The sequence below is a fragment of the Sciurus vulgaris genome (assembly GCF_902686455.1).
Source record: "Sciurus vulgaris genome assembly, chromosome: 1".
Classification (NCBI taxonomy): domain Eukaryota; kingdom Metazoa; phylum Chordata; class Mammalia; order Rodentia; family Sciuridae; genus Sciurus; species Sciurus vulgaris.
The window spans coordinates 111,915,437-111,931,601 of record NC_136461.1 but is presented as its reverse complement, the minus strand read 5'-3'; the positions used below and the strand labels follow the sequence as shown (position 1 = coordinate 111,931,601).

General features: G+C 39.2%; 1 protein-coding gene across 12 annotated transcripts in view; it reads right to left on the bottom strand.

The window, feature by feature from the left end:
• Positions 1-16,165, bottom strand: part of LOC306642234 (uncharacterized protein) — a gene marked incomplete at its 5' end in the record, with an annotated part of 157,587 nt that overhangs the window by 139,743 nt on the left and 1,679 nt on the right. For 5 of the 12 annotated variants that reach the window (XR_013758433.1, XR_013758434.1, XR_013758436.1 and 2 more), the window contains 2 exons: positions 4,161-4,289; positions 13,891-15,074. The exons of 1 other annotated variant lie outside the window; for it this stretch is intronic. Of the gene's footprint in view, positions 1-4,160; positions 4,290-13,890; positions 15,075-16,165 lie in introns of those variants that run through there. 6 more of the 12 variants (XR_013758429.1, XR_013758431.1, XR_013758435.1 and 3 more) reach the window with 4 other exon arrangements.

The following is a 16,165-nucleotide window of genomic DNA, read 5'->3' as shown; positions in this document are numbered from 1 at the left end:
CTGGTAAAAATAAGACAAAATATGTGCAAGGCTTAGCTATGAATCAGGGCCTAAAGCCCTTTCTGGACTGGGGTTCAGCTCAGTGACAGAGTGCTTGACTAGCATGCGTGAGGCCCTGCAATTAATCCTCAGCACGTAAAAAAAAAAAAAAAAAAAAAGATTTTTCCTACCTCAAGGATGTGCTGAGGGAAGCGATAAATGAGGGCATACCAAGGGATTCTGTATTTTCAGTACCATTTCCTCTTAACTTAATGGTCCCACTTACTTCTCTTAGCCTATACTCATACCATCCTCACCAGTGCCTAAATTTAGGCACCACAAACTATATTGTCATAGGAAGACAACAGATGGTTGCTATGGAGATTAAATAATTTAAACACATCTAGAATATGTTTCAATTGAGTGTTTTGGAGTGAACAGCAGTTCTTCCTAGGACCTGCATTTTTTTTCCCTCTCTCTTAATTTGATGTTTCCCTGTCTCTTCTATTCACTCCATATTTTTATGTTTCTCATTCCTGCTCCCAGATGCCACTTCCCACCCACCAGTGATACTCTTAAACATCTCCTTTTCCTCAGAAGTCACAGTTTAAGAACAGAATTATTTAAGTTTTTGAACCTCAGTTCCTTCATCTGTAATATGGGAATAATGACAAAACAAACTTTATATAGAATTTGTTAAAATGAAGTTAAATATATGACCTGGGCACAATGGCACATGCCTGTAATCCCAGTGGCTCAGGAGGCTAAGGCAGAAAGATTGCAAGTTCAAAGCCAGTCTCAAATCTAACATAACTTTCATCTGTACATATATGAATACAGCACAGTGAATCTTAATATCATGTACATCCACAAGACTGGGATCCTAATTAGAATAAGATATTCCATGTTTGTATAAATATATCAAATAGATTCTACTGTCATGTATAATTAAAAAATACTTTTTTTAAAAAAAGCCAGCCTCAGCAAATTAGTGAGGCTCTGAGTAACTTAGTGATCCCTGTCTCAAAATAAAAAAAAATAAAAAGGACTGGGAGATGTAACTCAGTGGTTAAGCACCCCTGGGTTTAATCTCCAGTACCAAAAAAAAAGAAAAAAGAAAAAGAAAAAATAAATTAGATATATGGAACACATATGGTGGTGCACACCAGTGATCCCATACACTCAGGAGGCTTTAGTTCAGTGGTAAAGTCTCCTGGGTTAAATCACTAATACTCACCCCATACATACCCTGTCTCAAAGTAAAATAAGAGGTTGGAGATGTACCTCAGTGGTAGAGCACACCTGGGTTCAATCCTTTACCCAAAGAAAGAAGAATGAAATTAGATATATGAAAAGAAATTTTTGTCATGGATGGCAAAGCAGATGCTCAATAAGTGGAATTTGTTGGTTTTTTTTTTTTTTTTTCTTCTTTTTTTTCCGCACTGGGGACTGAACCCAGGGCCTCGTGCTTTTGAGGTAAGCACTCTAAACCAACTGAGCTATATCCCTAGCCCCATTGTTTTTTTTTTTTTTTTTTTTTTGGGGGGGGGGGGCTTGTTAAGTTGTATAGGGCTTCATTGAGTTACTGACATGGACTTTGAACTTGTGATCCTCTTTGCCTCAGCCTACCAAGATACTGGGATTACAGGTGTGCACCACCATGCCCAGCTCCTTTTTATTTTGAAACAGTATCTCACTAAACTGCTGAGACTGGCCTCAAACTTGTGATCCTCCTCAGCCTCCGGAGTTACTGGGATTACAGGCATTTGCCACTTTGGAAATCCTGACCGTACTTCTTCTCTGACAGTAATAAAGTAGGGGGCTCCCTTTATCCTAGTGACAGAAGAGCATAATTGTACAAGAGGTGGGTTTTTTGGTTTTATCTTTGTTCTACTAAGCTGGAAAATTGTTTTAGGGAAAGAATTTGGGCATAAGATCTCCTCTATGCAATTTGAGATGAAAAACCACAGGGAACAAAACATATAGGACCCAAAATTATCCTTGACTGGCTAAAATGTCACAAGATGAATGAAGGAAGCAGAATGCCCTTGTGGTACTGAAGATTGAACCCACTGGCACTTTACCTCTGAGTTACATTCCCCCCTCATTTTTTTTTCTTAATTTTCAGATAGGATCTAAATTGCCCCAATTTATTGTCTGAGCGCATCATATATTTATCATAGGATAGACATTGGTACTTGAGCATATTTTACCTGGAACTTGCCATCCTCCTGTCTCAAGCCATGAGGCCTTTGGCTTTTGCTACCATTACCATTCTCCAGCAAACCCCTGTCAGAGAGGCAGGCTACATTGTTGTACCAAGTTGGAGCTTGTGCCTACTGCAGAATTTATGTGTGCTCTCTTTGAGGTTTTTTTTTCCCCCTCCAAAAACAAACAAAAACCCAGCATCTTATATTTTGGTCAAACATGGTGGTAATCAAAAATATCTAATTTTTTTTTTTTCCTTTTGGTACTAGGGATTGAACCCAGTGGTGCTTTATCTCTGAGCTACATCCCCAGCCCTTTATTATTTTTTATTTTGAGACAAGGTCTCACTAAGTTGCTTAGGGCCTTGCCGGCTTTGAACTCACAAGCCCCAGCCTCCCAAGTTGTAGGCATGCGCCACTGTGCCTGGCTAAAATAGTTTACCTTTCACAAGAATATACTTGTATGTTAATTGTGGTATTAAAAATTAAATTTCCAGGGGCTTCAGTTGTAGCTCAGTGGTAGAGCACTTGCCTAGTACATGCGAGGCACTGGGTTTGATCCTCAGCCTCACATAAAAATAAATAAATAAAATAAAGGTAATGCGTCCATTGCAGAAAAAAATTTGAAAAAAAAATTTAAATTAAATTTCCAGATAGGCACAGTGGCTCATACGTATAATCCCAGCAGTTTGGGATTAAGACAGGAGGATTATGTGTTTAAAGCCAGCCTCAGCAATTTAGAAGACCCTGTCTCAAAAAAAAAAAAAGCTGAGAGGGTAGGCTCAGTAGTTAGGCACCCCTGGGTTCAATCCCCAGTACCAAAAAAATAAATAAATAAATTTCTAATATAAAGATAACACTATTTTATAAAGCCAGGTGCTGTGACTCAGGAAGCTGAGGCAGGAGAATCACAATTTCAAAGCCAGTCTGTGAAGCTTAGCAAGACCCTGTGTCAAAATAAAAGAAAAAGCAAGGCTAAGGATATAGCTCCCTGGGTTAAATCCCTAGTACCACATACACACACACACAGATTATTTAATAAAAAGTTAATGAAACTCAGAAAAGATCTTTTTCCCCATACTGGTGTTTGAACCCAAAGATGTTCTACCACTGAGCTACAACTCTAGCCCTTTTTTAAAATTTTGAGACAAGGGCTTCCTAAATTGCCCTCCTATCTCAGCCTCTTAGCGTAGATTACTGGTATACACCACCATGCTTGGCAGAAAAGATAATTATCTAAAATCACATGATTAATGACAGACTCTAAAACCCATGGGTGTTCCCCTTTCATAGAGTGGGTGTTTCATGGGTGTTTCTCTTTCATAGAGAACTAGGTTTATCCCACTCATAGGAAATGGGTTTTAGTGGGCCCTAGACATCAGTGTGGCTATTTTTATCCCTAAAGGAGAGCATGGTCAGTCCACGTCATACCAACTTGATAACTAGTCTGTGACTTGGTCTATGAAGTATGACTAAATCACATAGGCTGCAAATAAGGAATGGGGAAGAATGTAAAGTAAGATTTATAAGGGACACTATGTTTTATACATAACATTTTAGCTTTTTTTATTTCTATTTTGGCAGCACTGGGGATGGAACACAGGTCTTGCATATGCCAGGCAAGTGCTCTACCACTGAGCTATACCCCAGCTCTTTTTTTAAAAAAAAAAATTTTCCATTGGTGCATTATAATTATATAGAATAGTGGTATATTCATTATGCCATATTTGTACCTGCACACCCCAGCCTTTTATATATATATATATATATATATAAAACCACACCTAGCCACACATAAAATTTTAAACTGTGTTTCAGGTGAGGTACCAAGACATAATAGAACAGGAAATTCCAAAGGGAGGCAGAATGTAAAATTCTAAAACAAATTACCAAGGACAAGTTCCACAACTCTTGAACCCTGTCATCTATTTCAAGAGCATAAAAAGTGAAGATAATGTTTACAATAGAACTTACTTTTCAGGTAGGTAGTGAGATAGGGATTTAGGATAAAGAGAGAGGTACTGAGTCTTAAAACATTCATATGCCAATAAGATGCAGAAGGCACAGTTGTATATCTTGAGCAGCAGGCCCCTGGTCCATGCCCTTATAAAATAAGAGAAATACACAAGCACAGGGGAAACTGGTGTGAAATTGTGCAGCTCCACCCTGGCTCCTGATATAGCCCTTCTATAAACACTGGACCCCAACCCACAGAGAGGCTTCTCACTCTTGAGAATAGACTGAATTCTCCCTTAAATATGTATCTACTTTCTAAATAAACCTCTGTCTATTCCTTTGGTGCTTGCTGAAATTCTCTTCCATCATGTATGCCAAGAATCCCACTGATCCCAAGTTGAATTCTCCCTCCTCTGGAAACTCCTGGGACCCTTCTCCAGAAACATCTCTTCTCCTGTGACCTGCCTATAAATCCCAGCTGTGGCCTAACCAAGCCAAGTAGAACTAAACTATCACCTGCTTGGGTGTGGACTTGGATGATATGAGCATCTATAGATCCCTTAGATTTTTTAAAAATTCTATCCCATCACTCTTTTGACAAATAAAACTGACAACTAGCTGGGGATATTGCTCAGTGGTAGAATGCTTGCCTATTATGTGCAAGACCCTGAGTTTGATCCCTGGCACCACAAAACAAACAAAATTGACAACTAATAAAAACCTTGAGCTACGCATAGTAGCACATGCGTATAATCCCAGCTACTTGGGAAAATGAGGCAGGAGAATTGCAAGTTTAAGCCTGGGAAATTTAGAGAGACTCTGACTCAAAACAAAAATAAAAAGGACTGAAGGTATAGCTCAGTGGTAGAGCACTTGCCTAGCATGTGCAATTCCTAGTACTGAGGGGTGGAAAAACCACTGAGATGCAGAAAGCACAGTTGTTTTATCTTGAGCAACAAGCACTTCAGCCCATGCCTTATAAAATGAGGGAAATACAGAAGCGCAGGGAAAATTGGCATGAAATTTTATACCTATAGGCATATTTATTTAAATCATTTTTTAAATTTTGTTCTAATTAATTATACATCGGCATATTTACTTTTATTTCTTTTAAATTTTGAGACCAGGTCTCATTAAGTTGCCAAGGCTGTGGCAACTTAGTGAACTTAGTGTCCTCTTCTCTGAGCCTCCCAAGTTGCTTAGATTCTAGTTGTGCACCACTGCACCCAGCCTATAAGGTGTTATTCTGGGAGTGAGGTAGGGTTAGTTGTTTTGATTTCATAATGATATGTGAATGAGCCAGGTACGGTGACACATAAGGCGAACTTCAGCAAATTAGCAAGGCCCTAGGCAAATTTTGAGACCCTGCTCAAAATAAAAATTAAAATGGGCTGGGTATGTGGCTCTGTAGTAAACTGAGCCTCTGGGTTCAATCCCTGGTAGAAAAAGAATAATATATGAATGTGTTTATTTTATTTATAAAGCATGCAAATAATAGAGATAAAAATCTTCATTCAAAAAGACTACAACTGAGGACATACTCATTGGTGGAGTATTTGCTTAGCATGTGCAAGACGTGATTCAGATCCCAGGACTGGGGGGGCGGGGGGGTTGCAGAAGAGGTCAAAGTCTTCCTTGCTATTATCCAAAATCCCTCTTTCCTTCTTTCATTCCACAGATAAACACTGTTTCATTTTGGTTATGTATCTTTCTGTATTTTCCATACTTACTTAATAGAGTTATATATTTACAGAAATATATAGTTGTATGAAACTTTTTAAAAAATATTTTAGTTGTAAATGAACACAGTGCTTTTATTTTATTTATTTATTTTTATGTGGTGCTGAGGATCAAACCCAGTGCCTCACACCTGCTAGGCAAGTGCTCTACCACTGAGCTACAGCCCGAGCCTGTATAAAACTCCTGTAATCCCAGAGACTCCGCAAGCTGAGACAGGAAGATAGCAAGTTTGAGGCCAGCCTCAGCAACTTAACAAGACCCTGTCTCAAAGGAAAAAAAAAAAAGGACTGGGAATATAGCTCAGTGGTAAAGTAACCCTAGGCCCTAGCTTAAATCCCAAGGACAAAAAAAAAAAAAAAAAAATCCAGGCATGATGGTAGATGCTGGTAATTCTAGTACTTTGGGAGGCCAAGGCAGGAGAATTCCAAGTTCAAGGCCCTGTCATAAAATATAAAATAAAACAAAGTAAAATAAAATAGTAGCTTAGTGGCATAGCACTTGCCTAGCAGCACAAGACCTTGGGTTTAAGGTCCCATAGAGCAAAAAAAGAAAAGGAAAAAAAGCTATCTTTTATTTATTTTTTTTTTACAGAATTGGTGATTGAATTCAGGAGTGATCCTTCACCAAGCAAGGACCCCAGCCCTTTTTATTTTTTTATTTTGAGAGAGGGTCTCACTAACTTGCGAAGGGTGGCCTTGGCCTAATGATTCTCCTGCATCAGCCTCCTGAGTAGTTAGGATTAAGATTGTAGACCTGAACCACCAGGGTACTTGTCTTCTTTATAATTATTATATATAGTGTCTCATAGTAGGGATGTATCACAGCTTAACCATTGTGTTTTGGGATATATAGAATGTTTTCTTTTTTTCATTCTTTTTCCTATTATAATGTTTCAGTAAAAACTGTTATGCCTCTTGGAGATATATGGGAATATTTCTCTAGGGTAAATATTGAAAGATTCAATAGCTGGGTCAAAAGGAATGTGTTCAAAAAATTAATGCATACTTAAAGATTGTCCTAAAGTGGTTTATACTTCAAAAACTCTCGTAAAGACTACCCTAGGCATTTTCCCCATACCTTTGTTAACATTTGATGTTAGCAGTCTTTTAAATTTTTACTCCTATGAAAAATGAACAAGTTACTAAATACACACACATATATATACATAACAAATATATACATATATGTGCCTATATGAATATGTGTATGTACATGCATGTGTATGCCACTTGCTTTTTGTTTTTTGCTTTTTTTTTTTTTTTTTTTTTGGTACCAGGGATTGAACCATGAGCCACATCCCCAGTGCCCCCCGACTTTTTTTAAGAGTAGAGCCCCCTTTTTTTTTTTTTAAGTTGTAGATGGACACAATACCTTTATGTTATTTATTTTTATGTGGTGCTGAGGATCGAACCCAGTGGCTCACACATGCTAGGCAAGCACTCTACTACTGAGCTATAACCACAGACCCATCCCCAGCCCTTTTTATTTTTTATTTTGAAACAGATTCTCACTAAATTGCTGAGGCTGGTCTCCAACTTAGAATCTTGGCTACTTGTAAGTTTTTCATGCTTTAATTGCTTTGCCTAATTTCTGTTGGTTCTCCTAAGTATTTTCACACATATTATATCTTATCTTGTATATATGCTTGAGATTTTTCTTTTTAACCTTGTGCTGACTTTACATTTGACCCATTTAAACTACATCTTGGCTTGGCCTGCCAAAATCTCTTTGTATTCTGATTCTTCTATCCAACACATTCATTATCCTTCCATTCTTGATCTTGATAATCTATAAATATGATCATCTATCATCAAATTTTTTTAAAAGAAGTACTGGGGATTTAATCCAGGAATGCTCGTCACTAACCTACATCCCCAGCTTTTTTATTTTTTACTCCTATGAAAAATGAACAAGTTACTAAATACACACATATATATACATAACAAATATATACATATATGTGCCTATATGAATATGTGTATGTACATGCATGTGTATGCCACTTGCTTTTTGTTTTTTGCTTTTTTTTTTTTTTTTTTTTTTTTTTTGGTACCAGGGATTGAACCATGAGCCACATCCCCAGTGCCCCCCCACTTTTTTTAAGAGTAGAGCCCCCTTTTTTTTTTTTAAGTTGTAGATGGACACAATACCTTTATGTTATTTATTTATATGTGGTGCTGAGGATCGAACCCAGTGGCTCACACTGGGTTAATGAGATTTTTGAGACAGAATCTCATTAAATTAACAACACTGGCCTGGAATTTGAGGTCCTTTTGCCTCAGCCTCTCAAGTCATTTTTGTTTTTGTTTTTGTGGTACTGGGGAGTGAACTCAGCTATATCTCCAGTCCTTTTTTATTCTATTTTATTTTTCCATTTTTTTACTTTTTTTCATGCAAGAGATTTTATTAAGCAGACAGGTAGAGTGTCTGGCTGCAGGGTGAGAGAGAGAGCGAGCGAGAGTGAGGAGGAGAAAGAGAGCTATTTTTTGTATTATGAGATAGGGTCTCACTAAGTTACTGAGGGCTCTATTAATTGCTGAGGCTACCCTCAAACTTTCAATCTTCCTGCCTCAGCCTCCTGAGTCACTGGGATTACAGGTATGCACCATCATGCCCAGCTCATTCTTATATTACCTGTCTGGGTCAATGACAGTTCTGCCACATTCTTTCTGGCTTCATTTCTTCCCCTATCTACTCCAGAGTCCACAATGTCTCAAGACACTTTTACTCCAGACTTAATTACCTTTGTTTTTTGTTCTTTGGTCCCTCACCACTCCCCAGTCCTAGATCAGGTTTATGCTTATTTGTTCATTCAAGAAATACTTAAAAAAAAAAAAAAGAAAGAAATATTTATCAGCTGGGTGTGGTGGGAGGTTAAGGCAGGAAGATCACAATTTCAAAGCCAACCTGGGCAATTTAGAGACCCCATATCATAATTTTTCAAAAATTTTAAAGGGTTGGGGATGTGGGTCAGTGGTACATCACTTGCCTAACATGCACAACAGACAATAACAAAAGAAAATGTTTATCAAGGCACCACTGATGTGCTGGTTGTTCTAGGTATTAAGGATTAAAGATGGGTCTTTATCACTCTGGCTGTTAGCTGCTACTTTATGGGAGATGGTTAGTTAGCTACCAGTGGGAACTAGAACCAAAGTGTGATTTCTAGTCTTAAGGTGGCAGTCCTCATGGGGAGACAGATGCCTTGTGAAATTCCCACAACTGTGCTCCTTAAGCACCTTTCTCTAGTCCCAGCCTCTGGTTTTTGTAGACCATCTTGTAGTATACCTCTAAAGGAAAATAGACAAGTGCCAAATTCCCCAGCATTCCTCCTTTAGACCTTTAACCTACATATAATTTCCTTTCTGACTAAAGAAAAGGATCTTCCTACAAAGGCTTTTTATCTTAAACCTTTGCTCTTCTCTCTCTCTGTTCTGGAGTATTATACAATATCAGTTGTCTCTTCTCTCTCCTTTATAATTTCTTTCATTTCACAAGGTAATTCTCTTTAACCTAAAAATGTTTTTCCTCCTTATTCTAAAAAGTCATCCACTCAACCACCCTTCTACTTTCTCTTCATTCTCAAATTTCTTGAGCCAGATGCAGTGGTGCACACCTGTAATCCCAGCAACTTTGGGGGTGGATGGGTGCTGAGGCAGGAGGATGGCAAGTTCAGGGTCAGCCTCAGCAACTTAGCAAGACACTCAGTAACTTAGGGAGGAGACCTTGTCTCAAAATAAAAAATAAAAATGACTGGGGATATAGCTCAGTGGTAAAGGGTCACTGAGTTCAATCCTCAGTACTAAAAAAAAAAAAAAAGTTATATTTTCTATCCCTAATTCAACTCCTATTGACTCTACAACCCACTGAATTTCAGCTTTTTGCCTCATTATTAAATCTCCCTAAAATATTTTAATTGCCAAATACAATGGCCTCTTTCCAGTCCTTATCTGAATTTTATCCTATTGCCTTTCCAACTCCTGACTTTCTTCCTTTCATATATTCAGAACAACAACAACAAAAAATTTAGGTGTGGCACTAGACATTTAGCTCAGGAACACTACCTCTGAGCTGTATACCCAGTCCTTTTTTATTTTCTTTTCTTTTCTATATTTTTTATTGTTGTATTATAGTTGTACAACTAGCCTTGTTTTTTATTTTATTTTGAGACAGAGTAATGACCAACTTGCCCAGGCTGACTTTGAGCCTTTGATTCTCTTGCCTCAGCCTCCCAAGTTGCTGGCGTTACAGGCGTCGGTCACCATACCTAACTCTCAAGAATTATTTATTGATTACTTTCTGTGTGCTAGGCACAGGGCCAAGGTGCTGGGAAAAGAGCAGTGACAGACAAATCAAGACTATGCTCTCATGGAATCTATAGTGATGGAGTATAAGGGTACAAACATTAACAAATAATCAGACTTTTCATTTCCAGTAATAAAACAGTCTAGATGCTCCAAACAATTATTCCACTATAAAACACCAGCTTGAATGTAAAAGACAAAAGCATGAATTCAAAAATATAAAGCCATGTGTGGCATCATACACCTGTAATCCCAGCTACTCCAGAGGCCAAGGCAGGAGGACTATAGGTTCAAGGTTTTGGCAATGTAGGGAGACCTGTCTCAAAAATAAAATAAAAAGGGCTGGGGATGTAGCTCAGTGGTAAAGTGACCCTGGGTTCAACCCTAGCACCACCACCCCCCAAAAAAAAAGGTAAACTGAAATGTTGGTGACTCTTCTAGGGATATCTGCCAAACCCTTAGTGACAGAAGTTCACCCTTTAGGGGCTGGGGAGATAGCTCAGTTGGTACAGTGCTTGCCTTGCAAGCTCAAGGCCCTGGGTTTGATCCCTGCAGTACAGCCAAAAAAAAAAAGTTTAACCTTTATGGTTTCACAGAGGACAGTGGACAGTGGACAAAACTTGTGTAAAATGTAGCAGAGTCAGGATCCTCTTGTTTAAGGGCAGGATTCCTACAGGATCTCAATGAAAGAATAAACCAGAAAATACACTCTGTGAGAAGAGAGACAGCAAGGAAATGTCCCTATTTCAATATTGGCTCTGAGTTAGTGGGGAAAAGACCTTCCCCCGCAGTTCACAAGCTAGTCCTTTAATGAGTTTGTAGCTTTAATGAGAATGTAGCTCAGTGGTACAGCACTTATGTAACATACATAAAACCTGGGTTTAATCCTCAGTGCCACCAAAAAAGGGGGTTCGGTAGCTGTGGGGGTCTCTCAGCTACATCCCACATGGTTGAGAAAAGTGTTAACTGCCAAAGGATGATGTCGTCTGTAAATCAATAAATTACCCATAAACTTATTTAATCAATAAACACATAAGAGCCAATACTCCTTTTAAATGAGAGGGGGTGTGATGTGTCTGGTTATACTAACTCTGGCCTCTAATAACATGGAGTGGCCCAACTCTCTTTTATTTATAGACACACAGGTAAAGGGGCCCCTGAACAGGAGGAACTTCTGGGGTGGAGTTAGGGGAGCCATTTAATCAGGGAAACTAGACAGGGAACCACTCCCACACAGTACCACATACTTCCATGGCTGCTACTTCCTGGAAGCCAGGTCTCTATGTCCCATGGCTCAACCTCATCTGATTCTTCTAGATAAGGATGGCTTCCTACAGGTAGTAACATCTTACATAGTTGTTTATTATCTAATGAAAATTACCTTTTATTCAGTTCTCATTATGTGGTAGGACTGGGCTAATTGTTAATTTATCTTTTTGTTTGTTTTATGGTGCTGGGAATGAACTCAGGGCTTCAAGAATGCTCAGCCCCCCAAATGCCCCAATTACAAACATGCACAACTGTGTCTGGCTATTATAAAATCCTTTCCAGGCAATGCCAGCAACTTCCTAGCTAGATTCCCAGCAACCAACCTCCCCGCCATCACTTACCTACTGCATGCTGTGACCAAATTTAAGACATTTTGCATTGGTTATTTGGAAAATGGTTCACTCAGTTATGCAGATTTTGTAAATGCTGAAAATTTCATTATCCACGTATAATGTGATACACACACATACACACACATTTATTAAAACCATAACCAATCCCATCAGAAAAGTCTAAGGGTACGGCTAAATGGTGTACACCTATAATCACAGCAACTCAGGAGAATGAGACAGAAGGATCAAAGGTTCAAGTTCAGGTTACAGGTGTGCACCACCCCGCCCAGCTGAATAGCTGAATAACCATAGTTTTGTTGTTGTTGTTGTTGGCATTACTAGGAAATCAAACTCAGGGTCTCATGCATACTAGACATGCGCTCCACCCCTGAGCTATATCCCCAGCCCTGAATAATTTTGACTGTCAATCATCCTTTCAAGTTAAAAGGGTGTTTGATTTATTTAAAAAAAAAAAAAAAAAAGGGGTCTGCAAGCATAGTTCAGTAGCAGAGCACTTGCCTAGAGTGAGACAGATCCTGGGTTCAATCTCCAGCACAGTAACAGTGGGGGAAGAAAAAGTTAATTCAGCTCATAATCCAAACAACTGAACCTGTGCTTTTCCTGGAGACAGTCATCAAACTTTGACATAAAGCAAAAGTGTTTTTTTTTTTTTTTTCTTTTTTTTTTTTTGGTACTGGGGATTGAGCCCAGGCATTTTTTTTTATCACTGAGTCACATTCCCAGCCCTTTTTAGTTTATATTTTGGTCCAGGGTCTCACTAAATTGCTTAGGACCTCACTAAGTTGATGAGGCTGGCTTTGAACTTGCAATTCTACCTCAGCTTCCTGAGTCGCTGGGATTACAGGTGTGTGCCATGGTATCTGGCTAAAGCATAAGTACTTGGTACGCTTTTCATTTGACTGAAGATAATATTAAAAAGCCACATATTAGGTGGGCATGGTGACACACGCTTGTAATCCCAGTGGCTCAGTAAGGCTGAGACAGGAGGATTGGAATTTTGAGACCAGCTTCAGCAATTTATCGAGGTTCTGTCTCAAAGTAAAAATGACTGGGGGATGTGGCTCAGTGATTAAGCACCTCTGGGTTTAATCCAGGTACAAATAACAAATAAATAGCTACATATTCAAAGGTTGAGATTCACTAAAATTAATTTTTATCAAAGTAAATCATAAGTGAAAACCATATTTTTCATCATTGCAAATGTGTGGTAGTAAAGAATACAATGACTACTAATACAGTTTGGTGCCACTGTCTTGATTTTTTTTTTTTTTTTTTAAGGTACTGGTAATCCAAACACAATGCTAGGCATGTGTTCTACTTCTGAGCTATCCCCCAGACATTTCTTTCTTTCTTTCTTTTGTACCAGGGATTGAACTCAGGGGCATTTAACAATGAGCCACATTCCCAGTCCTTTTCTGCATTTTATTTAGAGACAGGGTCTCAATGAGTTGCTTAGGGCCTGACTAAGTTGCTGAGACTGGCTTTGAACTCATGATCCTCCTACCTCAGCCTGCAGAGCAACTGGAATTACAGGTATATGTGCCACTGTGCCCAGCTTTTTTTTTTTTCTTTTTAAAAATGATTATTATTACTTCATGGTACAGGGGATTTAACTGGGGGTGCTCTACCACAGAGTTACATCCTCAGCCTATTTATTTATACATTCATTTATTTATTGACAGGGTCTCGCTAAGTTGCCAGGACTGGTCTCAAATTTGTGATTCAACAGCCTTGATCTTCTTTGTTTGGATTACAGGTGTGCACCACAGTGCCTTTTGGGGGGAGTGTTAGGTGGGGAGTGAACCCAGGATACTTTACCACTGAGTTACATACCCAAACATTTTTAAAATTTATTTTGAGACCGGGTCTGAGTTGCTAAGCATCTCATTAAATTGATGAGGCTGGCCTCGAAATTGTGACCTCCTGCCTCAGTATTCCAAGTGGCTGGGATTACAAGTATGCTCACTACACCTGGCACCACTGCCTTATTTTGTGCAAATTTGTTAGCAGTTTTACTCCCATTGCTTTAGCATGAACAGTGCAAAAATAAAGGCAGTGAAATATTGTGAAAATATTTTTCACCTCAAGGATTGCCTCCCACAGGGATCAGGGGACTCTTCTGTCTGTTGACCATGCTTTGACAACTGATGCCTTGGATCCTTCAACCTCACGAACCTCAAGGAGTAAGAATACTGTCACTTAAAAGAGGGGCAAACATACTCAGAGACTAAATCATCTACCCAGAATCATAGAACAGGTGAATGGCAGGGCTGAATTGATTTGATATGGAAGCTTGTGTCCTCATGCAGCCCCCTCTGCAACACCTGTACTTCCTTGAGTACATCATACTATTTTGCCTGTTTATCTGCATATGTACCTGTTTGGAATGTTTTCTCCTTTCTATCCCTAGCAAACATTCACACATATTTTAATATCCATCTCAATACCACCTTCTTTATTTCTTTCTTTCTTTTTATTGGTACCAGAGATCTAACTCAGGGGCACTTGACCACAGAGCCACATCCCTAGCCCCAGCCCTATTTTGTATTTTATTTAGAGACAAGGTCACTGAGTTGCTTAGCGCCTTGCTTTTGCTGAGGCTGATCCTCCTGCCTCAGCCTCCTGAGCTGCTGGGATTACAGGCATAGGCCACCATCCTGGCTCAAAATCACTTTCTCCCAAGGCAGAGTTAATTATTTCTTCTTGTGTGTGCTCATGCATTTTGCTTACAGTCCTATTTTGGTACTAAGCATGTTGTTTTCATTTTTCACATGTTAATTTTTTTCTCTTTGGTTACTTTTTTTTTTTTTTTAAAGACAGGGTCTCAGCCGGGTTAAGTGGCTCATGCCTATAATCCCAGCAGCTCGGGAGGCTGAGGCAAGAGGATTGAGAGTTCAAAGCCACTCTCAGCAAAATCGAGGCACTAAGCAACTCAGCGAGACCTTGTCTTTAAATAAATAAAATACAAAAAATAGGGATGGGGGTGTGGTTCAGTGGTCAAGTGCCCCTGAGTTCAATCCGTAGTACCTGCCCCAAAAATGAAAAAAGAGAGGGTCTCACTAAATTGCTTAGGCTGACCTTGAATTTGTGATCCTCTTGTCTCAGCCTTGCCAGTAGCTGGAGTTATAGGTGTGTATTATTGTACCAGGCAGTTACTGCTTTTTATATCTTGTTTAAGGAATCTTGGTAAGGCAAGAGGATCAATTAAGCCCACAAGTTTGAAATCAGCCCAGACAACACAGGGAGACCCCATCACAAAAAAATAAAAAAAAGAAAAAGAAATGCAGTTTTGACTGGGTATGGTGTCACAGGCCTGTAATCCAAGCAGCTCAGGAGGTTGAGGCAGGAGGATAGCAAGTTCAAGACCAGCTGGGATTACAGGCCTGCGCCACTGCACCTGGCTAAACCATATTTCAATGAATATGAACCCTCTTTACCTTTTCTGCTTATGTTCCTCAAATACCTTATCTTCCACTGAAGTTGACATTCATGGCAACTCCCTAAAGTTAACATGCCTTCTTTTTTTTTTTTTTTTTTTTAATTTTTTTTAGTTGCCAATGGACCTTTATTTTACTTATTTGTATGTGGTGCTGAGGCATGAACTCAGTGCCTCACACATGCGAGGCAAGCGCTCTACCAACATGCCTTATTTTCAATACAAAAATAAGAGTCAGCACTCTCAGGAAAGGTGCTGATTCAGTAAGGCTTATTTGTAAATAGCACCAGAAAGTGGAAGAGAGATGGGGGAAGGGGAAACGTAGAAGACTGGAATATGGTTTAACTGCCAAAGAACAATTTTGCATAATCCACTTATATATAAATGGTACTTTATGGTAGTCCTCGGAATGTTCCAAACATTGCTGGACTGAGAGTAGCAAGCTGAGGACGTGCAAAATGACTACAGGTCCCCAACACTGCCCTCTTATTTAATCCCTGTAAGATTTGCTCTTCATACCCTTTCCCTCAACCTCTGGGTGATTCAATGGTTAAGACTGATTTGGAGGGCTGGAGTTGTAACTCAGGGGTAAAGCGCTTGCCAGGTATGTGTGAGGCACTGGGTTCGATCCTCAGCACCATGTAAAAATATAAAAATAAAGGCACTGTGTCCATCCACAACTAAAAATTAAGACTGATTTGGAGCCAGGGGTGGTGACACTCACTTATAGTCACAGAGGCCAGGGAGGCTGAGGCAGGGGGACCGCAGGTTCAAAGACAGCCTGTTAATTAGCGAGGCCGTTTCAAAATAAAAAATAAAAACATGGGCTGGGGATGTGGCTCAGTGGTTAAGCGCCCTTGGGTTCAATCCCTGGTGCAAAAAAAAAAAAAAAAAAAAAAAAAGGCTGGTTTATTGATTCCA